A 25,038-nucleotide genomic window follows, 5' to 3' on the forward strand; every position below is an offset into this window, starting at 1 on the left:
GAAATATATCAGTTTTCAACATCCCGGGTTCAAAGATTACTAGATTTAGACCTGAGTTTCTCGTTCGGATGAACAGGTTCAGAAATATGTCAGTTTTCAACATCTCGGGTTCAAATATTACTAGAGTTAGACCTGAGTCTCTCGTTTGTATGAACTGGATTGGAAATATATCAGTTTTCAATATCCCAGGTTCAAATATTACTAGAGTTAAACCTGAGTCTCTCGTTCGGATGAACTGGATCGGAAATATATCAGTTTTCAACATCGCATGTTCAAATATTACTAGAGTTAGACCTGAGTCTCTCGTTCGGATGAACTGGATCGGAAATATATCAGTTTTCAACATCCTCGGTTCAAATATTACTAGAGTTAGACCTGAGTCTCTCATTAGGATGAACTGGATCAGAAATATATCAGTTTTCAACATCCCGGGTTCAAATATTACTAGAGTTAGACCTGAGTCTCTTGTTCGGATGAACTGGACCGGAAATATATCAGTTTTCAACATCCCGGGTTCAAAGATTACTAGATTTAGACCTGAGTTACTCGTTCGGAAGAACTGGTTCAGAAATATGTCAGTTTTCAACATCCCGAGTTCAAATATTACTAGAGTTAGACCTGAGTCTCTCGTTTGTATGAACTGGATCGTAAATATATCAGTTTTCAATATCCCAGGTTCAAATATTACTAGAGTTAAACTTGAGTCTCTCGTTCGGATTAACTGGATCGGATATATATCAGTTTTCAACATCGCATGTTCAAATATTACTAGAGTTAGACCTGAGTATCTTATTAGGATGACCTGGATAAGAAATATATCAGTTTTCAACATCCCGGGTTCAAATATTACTAGAGTTAGACCTGAGTCTCTTGTTCGGATGAACTGGATCGAAAATATATCAGTTTTCAACATCGCATGTTCAAATATTACTAGAGTTAGACCTGAGTCTCTCGTTAGGATGAACTGGATCGGAAATATATCAGTTTTCAACATCCTCGGTTCAAATATTACTAGAGTTAAACCTGAGTCTCTCGTTCGGATGAACTGGATCGGAAATATATCAGTTTTCAACATCGCATGTTCAAATATTACTAGAGTTAGACCTGAGTCTCTCGTTCGGATGAACTGGATCGAAAATATATCAGTTTTCAACATCCTCGGTTCAAATATTACTAGAGTTAGACCTGAGTCTCTCATTAGGATGAACTGGATCAGAAATATATCAGTTTTCAACATCCCGGGTTCAAATATTACTAGAGTTAGACCTGAGTCTCTCGTTCGGATGAACTGGATCGGAAATATATCAGTTTTCAACATCCCGGGTTCAAAGATTACTAGATTTAGACCTGAGTTTCTCGTTCGGATGAACTGGTTCAGAAATATGTCAGTTTTCAACATCCCGGGTTCAAATATTACTAGAGTTAGACCTGAGTCTCTCGTTTGTATGAACTGGATCGGAAATATATCAGTTTTCAATATCCCAGGTTCAAATATTACTAGAGTTAAACCTGAGTCTCTCGTTGGGATGAACTGGATCGGAAATATATCAGTTTTCAACATCGCATGTTCAAATATTACTAGAGTTAGACCTGAGTCTCTCGTTCGGATGAACTGGATCGGAAATATATCAGTTTTCAACATCCTCGGTTCAAATATTACTAGAGTTAGACCTGAGTCTCTCATTAGGATGAACTGGATCAGAAATATATCAGTTTTCAACATCCCGGGTTCAAATATTACTAGAGTTAGACCTGAGTCTCTCGTTCGGATGAAATGGATCGGAAATATATCAGTTTTCAACATCGTCGGTTCAAATATTACTAAAATTAGACCTGAGTCTCTCGTTCGAATGAACTGGATCGGAAATATATCACTTTTCAACATCCCGGGTTCAAAGATTACTAGATTTAGACCTGAGTTTCTCGTTCGGATGAACTGGTTCAGAAATATATCAGTTTTCAACATCGCATGTTCAAATATTACTAGAGTTAGACCTGAGTATCTTATTAGGATGAACTGGATCAGAAATATATCAGTTTTCAACATCCCGAGTTCAAATATTACTAGAGTTAGACCTGAGTCTCTCGTTCGAATGAACTGGATCGGAAATATATCAGTTTTCAACATCCCGGGTTCAAAGATTACTAGATTTAGAACTGAGTTTCTCGTTCGGATGAACTGGTTGAGAAATATGTCAGTTTTCAACATCCCGAGTTCAAATATTACTAGAGTTAGACCTGAGTCTCTCGTTTGTATGAACTGGATCGGAAATATATCAGTTTTCAATATCCCAGGTTCAAATATTACTAGAGTTAAACCTGAGTCTCTCGTTCGGATGAACTGGATCGGAAATATATCAGTTTTCAACATCGCATGTTCAAATATTACTAGAGTTAGACCTGAGTCTCTCGTTCGGATGAACTGGATCAGAAATATATCAGTTTTCAGCATCCCGGGTTCAAATATCACTAGAGTTGGACCTGAGTCTCTCGTTCGAATGAACTTGATCGGAAATATATCAGTTTTCAACATCCCGGGTTCAAAGATTACTAGATTTAGACCTGAGTTTCTCGTTCGGATGAACAGGTTCAGAAATATGTCAGTTTTCAACATCTCGGGTTCAAATATTACTAGAGTTAGACCTGAGTCTCTCGTTTGTATGAACTGGATTGGAAATATATCAGTTTTCAATATCCCAGGTTCAAATATTACTAGAGTTAAACCTGAGTCTCTCGTTCGGATGAACTGGATCGGAAATATATCAGTTTTCAACATCGCATGTTCAAATATTACTAGAGTTAGACCTGAGTCTCTCGTTCGGATGAACTGGATCGGAAATATATCAGTTTTCAACATCCTCGGTTCAAATATTACTAGAGTTAGACCTGAGTCTCTCATTCGGATGAACTGGATCAGAAATATATCAGTTTTCAACATCCCGGGTTCAAATATTACTAGAGTTAGACCTGAGTCTCTCGTTCGGATGAACTGGATCGGAAATATATCAGTTTTCAACATCGTTGGTTCAAATATTACTAGAGTTAGACCTGAGTCTCTCGTTCGAATGAACTGGATTGGAAAATATCAGTTTTCAACATCCCGGGTTCAAAGATTACTAGATTTAGACCTGAGTTTCTCGTTCGGATGAACTGGTTCAGAAATATGTCAGTTTTCAACATCCCGAGTTAAAATATTACTAGAGTTAGACATAAGTCTCTCGTTTGTATGAACTGGATCGGAAATATATCATTTTTCAATATCCCAGGTTCAAATATTACTAGAGTTAGACCTGAGTCTCTCACTCGGATGAACTGGATCAGAAATATATCAGTTTTCAACATCCCGGGTTCAAATATTACTAGAGTTAGACCTGAGTCTCTCGTTCGGATGAACTGGATCGGAAATATATCAGTTTTCAACATCGTTGGTTCAAATATTACTAGAGTTAGACCTGAGTCTCTCGTTCGAATGAACTGGATTGGAAAATATCAGTTTTCAACATCCCGGGTTCAAAGATTACTAGATTTAGACCTGAGTTTCTCGTTCGGATGAACTGGTTCAGAAATATGTCAGTTTTCAACATCCCGAGTTCAAATATTACTAGAGTTAGACATAAGTCTCTCGTTTGTATGAACTGGATCGGAAATATATCATTTTTCAATATCCCAGGTTCAAATATTACTAGAGTTAGACCTGAGTCTCTCACTCGGATGAACTGGATCAGAAATATATCAGTTTTCAACATCCCGGGTTCAAATATTACTAGAGTTAGACCTGAGTCTCTCGTTCAGATGAACTGGATCGGAAATATATCAGTTTTCAACATCCTCGGTTCAAATATTACTAGAGTTAGACCTGAGTCTCTCATTAGGATGAACTGGATCAGAAATATATCAGTTTTCAACATCCCGGGTTCAAATATTACTAGAGTTAGACCTGAGTCTCTCGTTCGGATGAACTGGATCGGAAATATATCAGTTTTCAACATCGACGGTTCAAATATTACTAGAATTAGACCTGAGTCTCTTGTTCGGATGAACTGGACCAGAAATATATCAGTTTTCAACATCCCGGGTTCAAAGATTACTAGATTTAGACCTGAGTTACTCGTTCGGATGAACTGGTTCAGAAATATGTCAGTTTTCAACATCCCGAGTTCAAATATTACTAGAGTTAGACCTAAGTCTCTCGTTCGGATGAACTTGATCGGAAATATATTAGTTTTCAACATCCCAGGTTCGAATATTACTAGAGTTAGACCTGAGTCTCTCGTTCGGATGAACTGGATCAGAAATATATCAGTTTTCAGCATCCCGGGTTCAAATATCACTAGAGTTGGACATGAGTCTCTCGTTCGAATGAACTGGATCGGAAATATATCAGTTTTCAACATCCCGGGTTCAAAGATTACTAGATTTAGACCTGAGTTTCTCGTTCGGATGAACTGGTTCAGAAATATGTCAGTTTTCAACATCCCGGGTTCAAATATTACTAGAGTTAGACCTGAGTCTCTCGTTTGTATGAACTGGATCGGAAATATATCAGTTTTCAATATCCCAGGTTCAAATATTACTAGAGTTGGACCTGAGTCTCTCATTAAGATGAACTGGATCAGAAATATATCAGTTTTCAACATCCCGGGTTCAAATTTTACTAGAGTTAGACCTAAGTCTCTCGTTCGGATGAACTTGATCGGAAATATATTAGTTTTCAACATCCCAGGTTCGAATATTACTAGAGTTAGACCTGAGTCTCTCGTTCGGATGAACTGGATCAGAAATATATCAGTTTTCAGCATCCTGGGTTCAAATATCACTAGAGTTGGACCTGAGTCTCTCGTTCGAATGAACTGGATCGGAAATATATCAGTTTTCAACATCCCGGGTTCAAAGATTACTAGATTTAGACCTGAGTTTCTCGTTCGGATGAACTGGTTCAGAAATATGTCAGTTTTCAACATCCCGGGTTCAAATATTACTAGAGTTAGACCTGAGTCTCTCGTTTGTATGAACTGGATCGGAAATATATCAGTTTTCAATATCCCAGGTTCAAATATTACTAGAGTTAAACCTGAGTCTCTCGTTCGGATGAACTGGATCGGAAATATATCAGTTTTCAACATCGCATGTTCAAATATTACTAGAGTTAGACCTGAGTCTCTCGTTCGGATGAACTGGATCGGAAATATATCAGTTTTCAACATCCTCGGTTCAAATATTACTAGAGTTAGACCTGAGTCTCTCATTAGGATGAACTGGATCAGAAATATATCAGTTTTCAACATCCCGGGTTCAAAGATTACTAGATTTAGACCTGAGTTTCTCGTTCGGATGAACAGGTTCAGAAATATGTCAGTTTTCAACATCTCGGGTTCAAATATTACTAGAGTTAGACCTGAGTCTCTCGTTTGTATGAACTGGATTGGAAATATATCAGTTTTCAATATCCCAGGTTCAAATATTACTAGAGTTAAACCTGAGTCTCTCGTTCGGATGAACTGGATCGGAAATATATCAGTTTTCAACATCGCATGTTCAAATATTACTAGAGTTAGACCTGAGTCTCTCGTTCGGATGAACTGGATCGGAAATATATCAGTTTTCAACATCCTCGGTTCAAATATTACTAGAGTTAGACCTGAGTCTCTCATTAGGATGAACTGGATCAGAAATATATCAGTTTTCAACATCCCGGGTTCAAATATTACTAGAGTTAGACCTAAGTCTCTCGTTCGGATGAACTTGATCGGAAATATATTAGTTTTCAACATCCCAGGTTCGAATATTACTAGAGTTAGACCTGAGTCTCTCGTTCGGATGAACTGGATCAGAAATATATCAGTTTTCAGCATCCCGGGTTCAAATATCACTAGAGTTGGACCTGAGTCTCTCGTTCGAATGAACTTGATCGGAAATATATCAGTTTTCAACATCCCGGGTTCAAAGATTACTAGATTTAGACCTGAGTTTCTCGTTCGGATGAACAGGTTCAGAAATATGTCAGTTTTCAACATCTCGGGTTCAAATATTACTAGAGTTAGACCTGAGTCTCTCGTTTGTATGAACTGGATTGGAAATATATCAGTTTTCAATATCCCAGGTTCAAATATTACTAGAGTTAAACCTGAGTCTCTCGTTCGGATGAACTGGATCGGAAATATATCAGTTTTCAACATCGCATGTTCAAATATTACTAGAGTTAGACCTGAGTCTCTCGTTCGGATGAACTGGATCGGAAATATATCAGTTTTCAACATCCCCGGTTCAAATATTACTAGAGTTAGACCTGAGTCTCTCATTAGGATGAACTGGATCAGAAATATATCAGTTTTCAACATCCCGGGTTCAAATATTACTAGAGTTAGACCTGAGTCTCTCGTTCGGATGAACTGGATCGGAAATATATCAGTTTTCAACATCCCGGGTTCAAAGATTACTAGATTTAGACCTGAGTTTCTCGTTCGGATGAACTGGTTCAGAAATATGTCAGTTTTCAACATCCCGGGTTCAAATATTACTAGAGTTAGACCTGAGTCTCTCGTTTGTATGAACTGGATCGGAAATATATCAGTTTTCGATATCCCAGGTTCAAATATTACTAGAGTTAAACCTGAGTCTCTCGTTCGGATGAACTGGATCGGAAACATATCAGTTTTCAACATCGCATGTTCAAATATTACTAGAGTTAGACCTGAGTCTCTCGTTCGGATGAACTGGATCGGAAATATATCAGTTTTCAACATCCTCGGTTCAAATATTACTACAGTTAGACCTGAGTCTCTCATTAGGATGAACTGGATCAGAAATATATCAGTTTTCAACATCCCGGGTTCAAAGATTACTAGATTTAGACCTGAGTTTCTCGTTCGGATGAACTGGTTCAGAAACATGTTAGTTTTCAACATCCCGAGTCCAAATATTACTAGAGTTAGACCTGAGTCTCTCGTTTGTATGAACTGGATCGGAAATATATCAGTTTTCAATATCCCAGGTTTAAATATTACTAGAGTTAAACCTGAGTCTCTCGTTCGGATGAACTGGATCGGAAACATATCAGTTTTCAACATCGCATGTCAAATATTACTAGAGTTAAACCTGAGTATCTTATTAGGATGATCTGGAAAAGAAATATATCAGTTTTCAAAATCCCGGGTTCAAATATTACTAGAGTTAGACCAGATTCTCTTGTTCGGATGAACTGGACCGGAAATATATCAGTTTTCAACATCCCGGGTTTAAAGATTACTACATTTAGACCTGAGTCTCTCGTTCGGATGAACTGGATCAGAAATATATCAGTTTTCAGCATCCCGGGTTCAAATATCACTAGAGTTAGACCTGAGTCTCTCGTTCGAATGAACTGGATCGGAAATATATTAGTTCTCAACATCCCGGATTCAAATATTACTAGAGTTAGGCCTGAGTCTCTGGTTCGGATGAACTGGACCGGAAATATTATCAGTTTTCAACATCCCGAGTTCAAAGATTACTAGATTTAGACCTGAGTTTCTCGTTCGGATGAACTGGTTCAAAAATATGTCAGTTTTCAACATCTCGGGTTCAAATATTACTAGAGTTAGACCTGAGTCTCTCGTTTGTATGAACTGGATCGGAAATATATCATTTTTCTATATCCCAGGTTCAAATATTACTAGAGTTAAACCTGAGTCTCTCGTTCGGATGAACTGGATCGGAAATATATCAGTTTTCAACATCGCATGTTCAAATATTACTAGAGTTAGACCTGAGTATCTTATTAGGATGAACTGGATCAGAAATATATCAGTTTTCAACATCCCGGGTTCAAATATTACTAGAGTTGGACCTGAGTCTCTCATTAAGATGAACTGGATCAGAAATATATCAGTTTTCAACATCCCGGGTTCAAATTTTACTAGAGTTAGACCTAAGTCTCTCGTTCGGATGAACTTGATCGGAAATATATTAGTTTTCAACATCCCAGGTTCGAATATTACTAGAGTTAGACCTGAGTCTCTCGTTCGGATGAACTGGATCAGAAATATATCAGTTTTCAGCATCCCGGGTTCAATTATCACTAGAGTTGGACCTGAGTCTCTCGTTCGAATGAACTTGATCGGAAATATATCAGTTTTCAACATCCCGGGTTCAAAGATTACTAGATTTAGACCTGAGTTTCTCGTTCGGATGAACAGGTTCAGAAATATGTCAGTTTTCAACATCTCGGGTTCAAATATTACTAGAGTTAGACCTGAGTCTCTCGTTTGTATGAACTGGATTGGAAATATATCAGTTTTCAATATCCCAGGTTCAAATATTACTAGAGTTAAACCTGAGTCTCTCGTTCGGATGAACTGGATCGGAAATATATCAGTTTTCAACATCGCATGTTCAAATATTACTAGAGTTAGACCTGAGTCTCTCGTTCGGATGAACTGGATCGGAAATATATCAGTTTTCAACATCCTCGGTTCAAATATTACTAGAGTTAGACCTGAGTCTCTCATTAGGATGAACTGGATCAGAAATATATCAGTTTTCAACATCCCGGGTTCAAATATTACTAGAGTTAGACCTAAGTCTCTCGTTCGGATGAACTTGATCGGAAATATATTAGTTTTCAACATCCCAGGTTCGAATATTACTAGAGTTAGACCTGAGTCTCTCGTTCGGATGAACTGGATCAGAAATATATCAGTTTTCAGCATCCCGGGTTCAAATATCACTAGAGTTGGACCTGAGTCTCTCGTTCGAATGAACTTGATCGGAAATATATCAGTTTTCAACATCCCGGGTTCAAAGATTACTAGATTTAGACCTGAGTTTCTCGTTCGGATGAACAGGTTCAGAAATATGTCAGTTTTCAACATCTCGGGTTCAAATATTACTAGAGTTAGACCTGAGTCTCTCGTTTGTATGAACTGGATTGGAAATATATCAGTTTTCAATATCCCAGGTTCAAATATTACTAGAGTTAAACCTGAGTCTCTCGTTCGGATGAACTGGATCGGAAATATATCAGTTTTCAACATCGCATGTTCAAATATTACTAGAGTTAGACCTGAGTCTCTCGTTCGGATGAACTGGATCGGAAATATATCAGTTTTCAACATCCTCGGTTCAAATATTACTAGAGTTAGACCTGAGTCTCTCATTCGGATGAACTGGATCAGAAATATATCAGTTTTCAACATCCCGGGTTCAAATATTACTAGAGTTAGACCTGAGTCTCTCGTTCGGATGAACTGGATCGGAAATATATTAGTTTTCAACATCGCAGATTCAAATATTACTAGAGTTAGACCTGAGTATCTTATTAGGATGAATTGGATAAGAAATATATCATTTTTCAACATCCCAGGTTCAAATATTATTAGAGTTAGACCTGAGTCTCTCGTTCGGATGAACTAAACCGGAAATATATCAGTTTTCAACATCTCGGGTTTAAAGATTACTAGATTTAGACCTGAGTCTCTCGTTCGGAAGAACTGGATCAGAAATATATCAGTTTTCAACATCCCGGGTTCAAATATCACTAGAGTTAGACCTGAGTCTCTCGTTCGAATGAACTGGATCGGAAATATATCAGTTTTCAACATCCCAGGTTCAAATATTACTAGAGTTAGACCTGAGTCTCTCATTCGGATGAACTGGATCAGAAATATATTAGTTTTCAACATCCCGGTTTCAAATATTACTAGAGTTAGACCTAAGTCTCTCGTTCGGATGAACTTGATAGGAAATATATTAGTTTTCAACATCCCAGGTTCAAATATTACCAGAATTAGAACTGAGTCTCTCATTAGGATGAACTGGATCAGAAATATATCAGTTTTCAACATCCCGGGTTCAAAGATTAATAGATTTAGACCTGAGTCTCTCGTTCGGATGAACTGGATCAGAAATATATCAGTTTTCAGCATCCCGGGTTCAAATATCACTAGAGTTAGACCTGAGTCTCTCGTTCGAATGAACTGGATCGGAAATATATCAGTTTTCAACATCCCCGGTTCAAAGATTACTAGATTTAGACCTGAGTTTCTCGTTCGGATGAACTGGTTCAGAAATATGTCAGTTTTAAACATCCCGGGTTCAAATATTACTAGAGTTAGACCTGAGTCTTTCGTTTGTATGAACTGGATCGGAAATATATCAGTTTTCAATATCCCAGGTTCAAATATTACTAGAGTTAGACCTAAGTCTCTCGTTAGGATGAACTTGATCGGAAATATATTAGTTTTCAACATCCCGGGTTCGAATATTACTAGAGTTAGACCTGAGTCTCTCGTTCGGATGAACTGGATCAGAAATATATCAGTTTTCAGCATCCCGGGTTCAAATATCACTAGAGTTAGACCTGAGTCTCTCGTTCGAATGAACTGGATCGGAAATATATCAGTTTTCAACATCCCGGGTTCAAAGATTACTAGATTTAGACCTGAGTTTCTCGTTCGGATGAACTGGTTCAGAAATATGTCAGTTTTCAACATTCCGGGTTCAAATATTACTAGAGTTAGACCTGAGTCTTTCGTTTGTATGAACTGGATCGGAAATATATCAGTTTTCAATATCTCAGGTTCAAATATTACTAGAGTTAAACCTGAGTCTCTCGTTCGGATGAACTGGATCGGAAATATATCAGTTTTCAACATCGCATGTTCAAATATTACTAGGGTTAGACCTGAGTCTCTCGTTCGGATGAACTGAATCGTAAATATATCAGTTTTCAACATCCTCGGTTCAAATATTACTAGAGTTAGACCTGAGTCTCTCATTGGGATGAACTGGATCAGAAATATATCAGTTTTCAACATCCTGGGTTCAAATATTACTAGAGTTAGACCTGAGTCTCTCGTTCGGATGAACTGGATCAGAAATATATCAGTTTTCAGCATCCCTGGTTCAAATATCACTAGAGTTAGACCTGAGTCTCTCGTTCGAAAGAATTGGATCGGAAATATATAAGTTTTCAACATCACGGGTTCAAAGATTACTAGATTTAGACCTGAGTTTCTCGTTCGGATGAACTGGTTCAGAAATATATCAGTTTTCAACATCCCGAGTTCAAATATTACTAGATTTAGACCTGAGTCTCTTGTTTGTATAAACTGGATCGGAAATATATCAGTTTTCAATATCCCAGGTTCAAATATTACTAGAGTTAATCCTGAGTCTCTCGTTCGGATGAACTGGATCGGAAATATTTCAGTTTTCAACATCGCATGTTCAAATATTACTAGAGTTAGACCTGAGTATCTTATTAGGATGAACTGGATAAGAAATATATATCAGTTTTCAACATCCCGGGTTCAAATATTACTAGAGTTAGACCTGAGTCTCTTGTTCGGATGAACTGGACCGGAAATATATCAGTTTTCAACATCCCGGGTTCAAAAATTACTAGATTTAGACCTGAGTTACTCGTTCGGATGAACTGGTTCAGAAATATGTCAGTTTTCAACATCCCGAGTTCAAATATTACTAGAGTTAGACCTGAGTCTCTCGTTTGTATGAACTGGATCGTAAATATATCAGTTTTCAATATCCCAGGTTCAAATATTACTAGAGTTAAACTTGAGTCTCTCGTTCGGATTAACTGGATCGGAAATATATCAGTTTTCAACATCGCATATTCAAATATTACTAGAGTTAGACCTGAGTATCTTATTAGGATGACCTGGATAAGAAATATATCAGTTTTCAACATCCCGGGTTCAAATATTACTAGAGTTAGACCTGAGTCTCTTGTTCGGATGAACTGGATCGAAAATATATCAGTTTTCAACATCGCATGTTCAAATATTACTAGAGTTAGACCTGAGTCTCTCGTTAGGATGAACTGGATCGGAAATATATCAGTTTTCAACATCTTCGGTTCAAATATTACTAGAGTTAAACCTGAGTCTCTCGTTCAGATGAACTGGATCGGAAATATATCAGTTTTCAACATCGCATGTTCAAATATTACTAGAGTTAGACCTGAGTCTCTCGTTCGGATGAACTGGATCGAAAATATATCAGTTTTCAACATCCTCGGTTCAAATATTACTAGAGTTAGACCTGAGTCTCTCATTAGGATGAACTGGATCAGAAATATATCAGTTTTCAACATCCCGGGTTCAAATATTACTAGAGTTAGACCTGAGTCTCTCGTTCGGATGAACTGGATCGGAAATATATCAGTTTTCAACATCGTTGGTTCAAATATTACTAGAGTTAGACCTGAGTCTCTCGTTCGAATGAACTGGATTGGAAAATATCAGTTTTCAACATCCCGGGTTCAAAGATTACTAGATTTAGACCTGAGTTTCTCGTTCGGATGAACTGGTTCAGAAATATGTCAGTTTTCAACATCCCGAGTTCAAATATTACTAGAGTTAGACATAAGTCTCTCGTTTGTATGAACTGGATCGGAAATATATCAGTTTTCAACATCCCGGGTTCAAATATTACTAGAGTTAGACCTGAGTCTCTCACTCGGATGAACTTGATCGGAAATATATTAGTTTTCAACATCCCAGGTTCGAATATTACTAGAGTTAGACCTGAGTCTCTCGTTCGGATGAACTGGATCAGAAATATATCAGTTTTCAGCATCCCGGGTTCAAATATCACTAGAGTTGGACATGAGTCTCTCGTTCGAATGAACTGGATCGGAAATATATCAGTTTTCAACATCCCGGGTTCAAAGATTACTAGATTTAGACCTGAGTTTCTCGTTCGGATGAACTGGTTCAGAAATATGTCAGTTTTCAACATCCCGGGTTCAAATATTACTAGAGTTAGACCTGAGTCTCTCGTTTGTATGAACTGGATCGGAAATATATCAGTTTTCAATATCCCAGGTTCAAATATTACTAGAGTTAAACCTGAGTCTCTCGTTCGGATGAACTGGATCGGAAATATATCAGTTTTCAACATCCATGTTCAAATATTACTAGAGTTAGACCTGAGTCTCTCGTTCGGATGAACTGGATCGGAAATATCTCAGTTTTCAACATCCTCGGTTCAAATATTACTAGAGTTAGACCTGAGTCTCTCATTAGGATGAACTGGATCAGAAATATATCAGTTTTCAACATCCCGGGTTCAAATATTACTAGAGTTAGACCTGAGTCTCTCGTTCGGATGAACTGGATCGGAAATATATCAGTTTTCAACATCGTCGGTTCAAATATTACTAAAATTAGACCTGAGTCTCTCGTTCGAATGAACTGGATCGGAAATATATCACTTTTCAACATCCCGGGTTCAAAGATTACTAGATTTAGACCTGAGTTTCTCGTTCGGATGAACTGGTTCAGAAATATATCAGTTTTCAACATCGCATGTTCAAATATTACTAGAGTTAGACCTGAGTATCTTATTAGGATGAACTGGATCAGAAATATATCAGTTTTCAACATCCCGAGTTCAAATATTACTAGAGTTAGACCTGAGTCTCTCGTTCGAATGAACTGGATCGGAAATATATCAGTTTTCAACATCCCGGGTTCAAAGATTACTAGATTTAGAACTGAGTTTCTCGTTCGGATGAACTGGTTGAGAAATATGTCAGTTTTCAACATCCCGAGTTCAAATATTACTAGAGTTAGACCTGAGTCTCTCGTTTGTATGAACTGGATCGGAAATATATCAGTTTTCAATATCCCAGGTTCAAATATTACTAGAGTTAAACCTGAGTCTCTCGTTCGGATGAACTGGATCGGAAATATATCAGTTTTCAACATCGCATGTTCAAATATTACTAGAGTTAGACCTGAGTCTCTCGTTCGGATGAACTGGATCGGAAATATATCAGTTTTCAACATCCTCGGTTCAAATATTACTAGAGTTAGACCTGAGTCTCTCATTCGGATGAACTGGATCAGAAATATATCAGTTTTCAACATCCCGGGTTCAAATATTACTAGAGTTAGACCTGAGTCTCTCGTTCGGATGAACTGGATCGGAAATATATCAGTTTTCAACATCGTTGGTTCAAATATTACTAGAGTTAGACCTGAGTCTCTCGTTCGAATGAACTGGATTGGAAAATATCAGTTTTCAACATCCCGGGTTCAAAGATTACTAGATTTAGACCTGAGTTTCTCGTTCGGATGAACTGGTTCAGAAATATGTCAGTTTTCAACATCCCGAGTTAAAATATTACTAGAGTTAGACATAAGTCTCTCGTTTGTATGAACTGGATCGGAAATATATCATTTTTCAATATCCCAGGTTCAAATATTACTAGAGTTAGACCTGAGTCTCTCACTCGGATGAACTGGATCAGAAATATATCAGTTTTCAACATCCCGGGTTCAAATATTACTAGAGTTAGACCTGAGTCTCTCGTTCAGATGAACTGGATCGGAAATATATTAGTTTTCAACATCCTCGGTTCAAATATTACTAGAGTTAGACCTGAGTCTCTCATTAGGATGAACTGGATCAGAAATATATCAGTTTTCAACATCCCGGGTTCAAATATTACTAGAGTTAGACCTGAGTCTCTCGTTCGGATGAACTGGATCGGAAATATATCAGTTTTCAACATCCTCGGTTCAAATATTACTAGAATTAGACCTGAGTCTCTCGTTCGAATGAACTGGATCGGAAATATATCACTTTTCAACATCCCGGGTTCAAAGATTACTAGATTTAGACCTGAGTTTCTCGTTCGGATGAACTGGTTCAGAAACATGTCAGTTTTCAACATCCCGAGTCCAAATATTACTAGAGTTAGACCTGAGTCTCTCGTTTGTATGAACTGGATCGGAAATATATCAGTTTTCAATATCCCAGGTTTAAATATTACTAGAGTTAAACCTGAGTCTCTCGTTCGGATGAACTGGATCGGAAACATATCAGTTTTCAACATCGCATGTTCAAATATTAGTAGAGTTAGACCTGAGTATCTTATTAGGATGATCTGGAAAAGAAATATATCAGTTTTCAAAATCCCGGGTTCAAATATTACTAGAGTTAGACCAGATTCTCTTGTTCGGATGAACTGGACCGGAAATATATCAGTTTTCAACATCCCGGGTTTAAAGATTACTAGATTTAAACCTGAGTCTCTCATTCGGATGAACTGGATCAGAAATATATCAGTTTTCAGCATCCCGGGTTCAAATATCACTAGAGTTAGACCTGAGTCTCTCGTTCGAATGAACTGGATCGGAAATATATCAGTTTTCAACATCCCGGATTCAAATATTACTAGAGTTAGACCTGAGTCTCTGGTTCGGATGAACTGGACCGGAAATATTATCAGTTTTCAACATCCCGAGTTCAAAGATTACTAGATTTAGACTTGAGTCTCTCGTTCGTATGAACTGGATCAGAAATATATCAGTTTTCAACATCCCGGGTTCAAATATCACTAGAGTTAGACCTGAGTCTCTCGTTCGAATGAACTGGATCGAAAATATATCAGTTTTCAACATCCCAGGTTCAAATATTACTAGAGTTAGACCTGCGTCTCTCATTAGGATGAACTGGATGAGAAATATATCAGTTTTCAACATCCCGGGTTCAAAGATTAATAGATTTAGACTTGAGTCTCTCGTTCGGATGAATTGGATCATAAATATATCATTTCTCAACATCCCGGGTTCAAATATCACTAGAGTTAGACCTGAGTCTCTCGTTCGAATGAACTGGATCGGAAATATATCAGTTTTCAACATACTCGGTTCAAATATTACTAGAGTTAGACCTGAGTCTCTCATTAAGATGAACTGGATCAGAAATATATCAGTTTTCAACATCCCGGGTTCAAATATTACTAGATTTGGACCTGAGTCTCTCATTAAGATGAACTGGATCAGAAATATATCAGTTTTCAACATCCCGGGTTCAAATTTTACTAGAGTTAGACCTAACTCTCTCGTTAGGATGAACTTGATTGGAAATATATTAGTTTTCAACATCCCAGGTTCGAATATTACTAGAGTTAGACCTGAGTCTCTCGTTCGGATGAACTGGATCAAACATATATCAGTTTTCAGCATCCCGGGTTCAAATATCACTAGAGTTAGACCTGAGTCTCTCTTTCGAATGAACTGGATCGGAAATATATCAGTTTTCAACATCCCGGGTTCAAAGATTACTAGATTTAGACCTGAGTTTCTCGTTCGGATGAACTGGTTCAGAAATATGTCAGTTTTAAACATCCCGGGTTCAAATATTACTAGAGTTAGACCTGAGTCTTTCGTTTGTATGAACTGGATCGGAAATATATCAGTTTTCAATATCCCAGGTTCAAATATTACTAGAGTTAGACCTAAGTCTCTCGTTAGGATGAACTTGATCGGAAATATATTAGTTTTCAACATCCCGGGTTCGAATATTACTAGAGTTAGACCTGAGTCTCTCGTTCGGATGAACTGGATCAGAAATATATCAGTTTTCAGCATCCCGGGTTCAAATATCACTAGAGTTAGACCTGAGTCTCTCGTTCGAATGAACTGGATCGGAAATATATCAGTTTTCAACATCCCGGGTTCAAAGATTACTAGATTTAGACCTGAGTTTCTCGTTCGGATGAACTGGTTCAGAAATATGTCAGTTTTCAACATTCCGGGTTCAAATATTACTAGAGTTAGACCTGAGTCTTTCGTTTGTATGAACTGGATCGGAAATATATCAGTTTTCAATATCTCAGGTTCAAATATTACTAGAGTTAAACCTGAGTCTCTCGTTCGGATGAACTGGATCGGAAATATATCAGTTTTCAACATCGCATGTTCAAATATTACTAGAGTTAGACCTGAGTCTCTCGTTCGGATGAACTGGATCGGAAATATATCAGTTTTCAACATCCTCGGTTCAAATATTACTAGAGTTAGACCTGAGTCTCTCATTAGGATGAACTGGATCAGAAATATATCAGTTTTCAACATCCCGGGTTCAAAGATTACTAGATTTAGACCTGAGTTTCTCGTTCGGATGAACAGGTTCAGAAATATGTCAGTTTTCAACATCTCGGGTTCAAATATTACTAGAGTTAGACCTGAGTCTCTCGTTTGTATGAACTGGATTGGAAATATATCAGTTTTCAATATCCCAGGTTCAAATATTACTAGAGTTAAACCTGAGTCTCTCGTTCGGATGAACTGGATCGGAAATATATCAGTTTTCAACATCGCATGTTCAAATATTACTAGAGTTAGACCTGAGTCTCTCGTTCGGATGAACTGGATCGGAAATATATCAGTTTTCAACATCCTCGGTTCAAATATTACTAGAGTTAGACCTGAGTCTCTCATTAGGATGAACTGGATCAGAAATATATCAGTTTTCAACATCCCGGGTTCAAATATTACTAGAGTTAGACCTAAGTCTCTCGTTCGGATGAACTTGATCGGAAATATATTAGTTTTCGACATCCCAGGTTCAAATATTACTAGAGTTAGACCTGCGTCTCTCATTAGGATGAACTGGATCAGAAATATATCAGTTTTCAACATCCCGGGTTCAAATATTACTAGAGTTGGACCTGAGTCTCTCATTAAGATGAACTAGATCAGAAATATATCAGTTTTCAACATCCCGGGTTCAAATTTTACTAGAGTTAGACCTGAGTCTCTCGTTCGGATGAACTGGATCGGAAATATATCAGTTTTCAACATCCTCGGTTCAAATATTACTAGAGTTAGACCTGAGTCTCTCATTAGGATGAACTGGATCAGAAATATATCAGTTTTCAACATCCCGGGTTCAAATATCACTAGAGTTAGACCTGAGTCTCTCGTTCGAATGAACTGGATCGAAAATATATCAGTTTTCAACATCCCAGGTTCAAATATTACTAGAGTTAGACCTGCGTCTCTCATTAGGATGAACTGGATGAGAAATATATCAGTTTTCAACATCCCGGGTTCAAAGATTAATAGATTTAGACTTGAGTCTCTCGTTCGGATGAATTGGATCATAAATATATCATTTCTCAACATCCCGGGTTCAAATATCACTAGAGTTAGACCTGAGTCTCTCGTTCGAATGAACTGGATCGTAAATATATCAGTTTTCAACATACTCGGTTCAAATATTACTAGAGTTAGACCTGAGTCTCTCATTAAGATGAACTGGATCAGAAATATATCAGTTTTCAACATCCCGGGTTCAAATATTACTAGATTTGGACCTGAGTCTCTCATTAAGATGAACTGGATCAGAAATATATCAGTTTTCAACATCCCGGGTTCAAATTTTACTAGAGTTAGACCTAACTCTCTCGTTAGGATGAACTTGATTGGAAATATATTAGTTTTCAACATCCCAGGTTCGAATATTACTAGAGTTAGACCTGAGTCTCTCGTTCGGATGAACTGGATCAAACATATATCAGTTTTCAGCATCCCGGGTTCAAATATCACTAGAGTTAGACCTGAGTCTCTCTTTCGAATGAACTGGATCGGAAATATATCAGTTTTCAACATCCCGGGTTCAAAGATTACTAGATTTAGACCTGAGTTTCTCGTTCGGATGAACTGGTTCAGAAATATGTCAGTTTTAAACATCCCGGGTTCAAATATTACTAGAGTTAGACCTGAGTCTTTCGTTTGTATGAACTGGATCGGAAATATATCAGTTTTCAATATCCCAGGTTCAAATATTACTAGAGTTAGACCTAAGTCTCTCGTTAGGATGAACTTGATCGGAAATATATTAGTTTTCAACATCCCGGGTTCGAATATTACTAGAGTTAGACCTGAGTCTCTCGTTCGGATGAACTGGATCAGAAATATATCAGTTTTCAGCATCCCGGGTTCAAATATCACTAGAGTTAGACCTGAGTCTCTCGTTCGAATGAACTGGATCGGAAATATATCAGTTTTCAACATCCCGGATTCAAATATTACTAGAGTTAGACCTGAGTCTCTTGTTCGGATGAACTGGACCGGAAATATTATCAGTTTTCAACATCCCGAGTTCAAAGATTACTAGATTTAGACCTGAGTTTCTCGTTCGGATGAACTGGTTCAAAAATATGTCAGTTTTCAACATCTCGGGTTCAAATATTACTAGAGTTAGACCTGAGTTTCTCGTTTGTATGAACTGGATCGGAAATATATCATTTTTCAATATCCCAGGTTCAAATATTACTAGAGTTAAACCTGAGTCTCTCGTTCGGATGAACTGGATCGGAAATATATCAGTTTTCAACATCGCATGTTCAAATATTACTAGAGTTAGACCTGAGTATCTTATTAGGATGAACTGGATCAGAAATATATCAGTTTTCAACATCCCGGGTTCAAATATTACTAGAGTTGGACCTGAGTCTCTCATTAAGATGAACTGGATCAGAAATATATCAGTTTTCAACATCCCGGGTTCAAATTTTACTAGAGTTAGACCTAAGTCTTCGTTCGGATGAACTTGATCGGAAATATATTAGTTTTCAACATCCCAGGTTCGAATATTACTAGAGTTAGACCTGAGTCTCTCGTTCGGATGAACTGGATCAGAAATATATCAGTTTTCAGCATCCCGGGTTCAAATATCACTAGAGTTGGACATGAGTCTCTCGTTCGAATGAACTGGATCGGAAATATATCAGTTTTCAACATCCCGGGTTCAAAGATTACTAGATTTAGACCTGAGTTTCTCGTTCGGATGAACTGGTTCAGAAATATGTCAGTTTTCAACATCCCGGGTTCAAATATTACTAGAGTTAGACCTGAGTCTCTCGTTTGTATGAACTGGATCGGAAATATATCAGTTTTCAATATCCCAGGTTCAAATATTACTAGAGTTAAACCTGAGTCTCTCGTTCGGATGAACTGGATCGGAAATATATCAGTTTTCAACATCCATGTTCAAATATTACTAGAGTTAGACCTGAGTCTCTCGTTCGGATGAACTGGATCGGAAATATCTCAGTTTTCAACATCCTCGGTTCAAATATTACTAGAGTTAGACCTGAGTCTCTCATTAGGATGAACTGGATCAGAAATATATCAGTTTTCAACATCCCGGGTTCAAATATTACTAGAGTTAGACCTGAGTCTCTCGTTCGGATGAACTGGATCGGAAATATATCAGTTTTCAACATCGTCGGTTCAAATATTACTAGAATTAGACCTGAGTCTCTCGTTCGAATGAACTGGATCGGAAATATATCACTTTTCAACATCCCGGGTTCAAAGATTACTAGATTTAGACCTGAGTTTCTCGTTCGGATGAACTGGTTCAGAAACATGTCAGTTTTCAACATCCCGAGTCCAAATATTACTAGAGTTAGACCTGAGTCTCTCGTTTGTATGAACTGGATCGGAAATATATCAGTTTTCAATATCCCAGGTTTAAATATTACTAGAGTTAAACCTGAGTCTCTCGTTCGGATGAACTGGATCGGAAACATATCAGTTTTCAACATCGCATGTTCAAATATTACTAGAGTTAGACCTGAGTATCTTATTAGGATGAACTGGAAAAGAAATATATCAGTTTTCAACATCCCGGGTTCAAATATTACTAGAGTTAGACCTGAGTCTCTTGTTCGGATGAACTGGATCGGAAATATATCAGTTTTCAACATCCATGTTCAAATATTACTAGAGTTAGACCTGAGTCTCTCGTTCGGATGAACTGGATCGGAAATATCTCAGTTTTCAACATCCTCGGTTCAAATATTACTAGAGTTAGACCTGAGTCTCTCATTAGGATGAACTGGATCAGAAATATATCAGTTTTCAACATCCCGGGTTCAAATATTACTAGAGTTAGACCTGAGTCTCTCGTTCGGATGAACTGGATCGGAAATATATCAGTTTTCAACATCCCGGGTTCAAAGATTACTAGATTTAGACCTGAGTTTCTCGTTCGGATGAACTGGTTCAGAAATATGTCAGTTTTCAACATCCCGAGTTCAAATATTACTAGAGTTAGACATAAGTCTCTCGTTTGTATGAACTGGATCGGAAATATATCAGTTTTCAACATCCCGGGTTCAAATATTACTAGAGTTAGACCTGAGTCTCTCACTCGGATGAACTTGATCGGAAATATATTAGTTTTCAACATCCCAGGTTCGAATATTACTAGAGTTAGACCTGAGTCTCTCGTTCGGATGAACTGGATCAGAAATATATCAGTTTTCAGCATCCCGGGTTCAAATATCACTAGAGTTGGACATGAGTCTCTCGTTCGAATGAACTGGATCGGAAATATATCAGTTTTCAACATCCCGGGTTCAAAGATTACTAGATTTAGACCTGAGTTTCTCGTTCGGATGAACTGGTTCAGAAATTTGTCAGTTTTCAACATCCCGGGTTCAAATATTACTAGAGTTAGACCTGAGTCTCTCGTTTGTATGAACTGGATCGGAAATATATCAGTTTTCGATATCCCAGGTTCAAATATTACTAGAGTTAAACCTGAGTCTCTCGTTCGGATGAACTGGATCGGAAATATATCAGTTTTCAACATCGCATGTTCAAATATTACTAGAGTTAGACCTGAGTCTCTCGTTCGGATGAACTGGATCAGAAATATATCAGTTTTCAACATCCTCGGTTCAAATATTACTAGAGTTAGACCTGAGTCTCTCATTAGGATGAACTGGATCAGAAATATATCAGTTTTCAACATCCCGGGTTCAAAGATTACTAGATTTAGACCTGAGTTTCTCGTTCGGATGAACTGGTTCAGAAACATGTCAGTTTTCAACATCCCGAGTCCAAATATTACTAGAGTTAGACCTGAGTCTCTCGTTTGTATGAACTGGATCGGAAATATATCAGTTTTCAATATCCCAGGTTTAAATATTACTAGAGTTAAACCTGAGTCTCTCGTTCGGATGAACTGGATCGGAAACATATCAGTTTTCAACATCGCATGTTCAAATATTACTAGAGTTAGACCTGAGTATCTTATTAGGATGATCTGGAAAAGAAATATATCAGTTTTCAAAATCCCGGGTTCAAATATTACTAGAGTTAGACCTGAGTCTCTTGTTCGGATGAACTGGACCGGAAATATATCAGTTTTCAACATCCCGGGTTTAAAGATTACTACATTTAGACCTGAGTCTCTCGTTCGGATGAACTGGATCAGAAATATATCAGTTTTCAGCATCCCGGGTTCAAATATCACTAGAGTTAGACCTGAGTCTCTCGTTCGAATGAACTGGATCGGAAATATATTAGTTTTCAACATCCCGGATTCAAATATTACTAGAGTTAGACCTGAGTCTCTGGTTCGGATGAACTGGACCGGAAATATTATCAGTTTTCAACATCCCGAGTTCAAAGATTACTAGATTTAGACCTGAGTTTCTCGTTCGGATGAACTGGTTCAAAAATATGTCAGTTTTCAACATCTCGGGTTCAAATATTACTAGAGTTAGACCTGAGTCTCTCGTTTGTATGAACTGGATCGGAAATATATCATTTTTCTATATCCCAGGTTCAAATATTACTAGAGTTAAACCTGAGTCTCTCGTTCGGATGAACTGGATCGGAAATATATCAGTTTTCAACATCGCATGTTCAAATATTACTAGAGTTAGACCTGAGTATCTTATTAGGATGAACTGGATCAGAAATATATCAGTTTTCAACATCCCGGGTTCAAATATTACTAGAGTTGGACCTGAGTCTCTCATTAAGATGAACTGGATCAGAAATATATCAGTTTTCAACATCCCGGGTTCAAATTTTACTAGAGTTAGACCTAAGTCTCTCGTTCGGATGAACTTGATCGGAAATATATTAGTTTTCAACATCCCAGGTTCGAATATTACTAGAGTTAGACCTGAGTCTCTCGTTCGGATGAACTGGATCAGAAATATATCAGTTTTCAGCATCCCGGGTTCAAATATCACTAGAGTTGGACATGAGTCTCTCGTTCGAATGAACTGGATCGGAAATATATCAGTTTTCAACATCCCGGGTTCAAAGATTACTAGATTTAGACCTGAGTTTCTCGTTCGGATGAACTGGTTCAGAAATATGTCAGTTTTCAACATCCCGGGTTCAAATATTACTAGAGTTAGACCTGAGTCTCTCGTTTGTATGAACTGGATCGGAAATATATCAGTTTTCAATATCCCAGGTTCAAATATTACTAGAGTTAAACCTGAGTCTCTCGTTGGGATGAACTGGATCGGAAATATATCAGTTTTCAACATCGCATGTTCAAATATTACTAGAGTTAGACCTGAGTCTCTCGTTCGGATGAACTGGATCGGAAATATATCAGTTTTCAACATCCTCGGTTCAAATATTACTAGAGTTAGACCTGAGTCTCTCATTAGGATGAACTGGATCAGAAATATATCAGTTTTCAACATCCCGGGTTCAAAGATTACTAGATTTAGACCTGAGTTTCTCGTTCGGATGAACTGGTTCAGAAACATGTCAGTTTTCAACATCCCGAGTCCAAATATTACTAGAGTTAGACCTGAGTCTCTCGTTTGTATGAACTGGATCGGAAATATACCAGTTTTCAATATCCCAGGTTTAAATATTACTAGAGTTAAACCTGAGTCTCTCGTTCGGATGAACTAGATCGGAAACATATCAGTTTTCAACATCGCATGTTCAAATATTAGTAGAGTTAGACCTGAGTATCTTATTAGGATGATCTGGAAAAGAAATATATCAGTTTTCAAAATCCCGGGTTCAAATATTTCTAGAGTTAGACCAGATTCTCTTGTTCGGATGAACTGGACCGGAAATATATCAGTTTTCAACATCCCGGGTTTAAAGATTACTAGATTTAGACCTGAGTCTCTCATTCGGATGAACTGGATCAGAAATATATCAGTTTTCAGCATCCCGGGTTCAAATATCACTAGAGTTAGACCTGAGTCTCTCGTTCGAATGAACTGGATCGGAAATATATCAGTTTTCAACATCCCGGATTCAAATATTACTAGAGTTAGACCTGAGTCTCTGGTTCGGATGAACTGGACCGGAAATATTATCAGTTTTCAACATCCCGAGTTCAAAGATTACTAGATTTAGACTTGAGTCTCTCGTTCGTATGAACTGGATCAGAAATATATCAGTTTTCAACATCCCGGGTTCAAATATCACTAGAGTTAGACCTGAGTCTCTCGTTCGAATGAACTGGATCGAAAATATATCAGTTTTCAACATCCCAGGTTCAAATATTACTAGAGTTAGACCTGCGTCTCTCATTAGGATGAACTGGATGAGAAATATATCAGTTTTCAACATCCCGGGTTCAAAGATTAATAGATTTAGACTTGAGTCTCTCGTTCGGATGAATTGGATCATAAATATATCATTTCTCAACATCCCGGGTTCAAATATCACTAGAGTTAGACCTGAGTCTCTCGTTCGAATGAACTGGATCGGAAATATATCAGTTTTCAACATACTCGGTTCAAATATTACTAGAGTTAGACCTGAGTCTCTCATTAAGATGAACTGGATCAGAAATATATCAGTTTTCAACATCCCGGGTTCAAATATTACTAGATTTGGACCTGAGTCTCTCATTAAGATGAACTGGATCAGAAATATATCAGTTTTCAACATCCCGGGTTCAAATTTTACTAGAGTTAGACCTAACTCTCTCGTTAGGATGAACTTGATTGGAAATATATTAGTTTTCAACATCCCAGGTTCGAATATTACTAGAGTTAGACCTGAGTCTCTCGTTCGGATGAACTGGATCAAACATATATCAGTTTTCAGCATCCCGGGTTCAAATATCACTAGAGTTAGACCTGAGTCTCTCTTTCGAATGAACTGGATCGGAAATATATCAGTTTTCAACATCCCGGGTTCAAAGATTACTAGATTTAGACCTGAGTTTCTCGTTCGGATGAACTGGTTCAGAAATATGTCAGTTTTAAACATCCCGGGTTCAAATATTACTAGAGTTAGACCTGAGTCTTTCGTTTGTATGAACTGGATCGGAAATATATCAGTTTTCAATATCCCAGGTTCAAATATTACTAGAGTTAGACCTAAGTCTCTCGTTAGGATGAACTTGATCGGAAATATATTAGTTTTCAACATCCCGGGTTCGAATATTACTAGAGTTAGACCTGAGTCTCTCGTTCGGATGAACTGGATCAGAAATATATCA

This window comes from Papaver somniferum, unplaced genomic scaffold, assembly GCF_003573695.1.
Source record: "Papaver somniferum cultivar HN1 unplaced genomic scaffold, ASM357369v1 unplaced-scaffold_139, whole genome shotgun sequence".
Classification (NCBI taxonomy): Eukaryota; Viridiplantae; Streptophyta; class Magnoliopsida; order Ranunculales; family Papaveraceae; genus Papaver; species Papaver somniferum.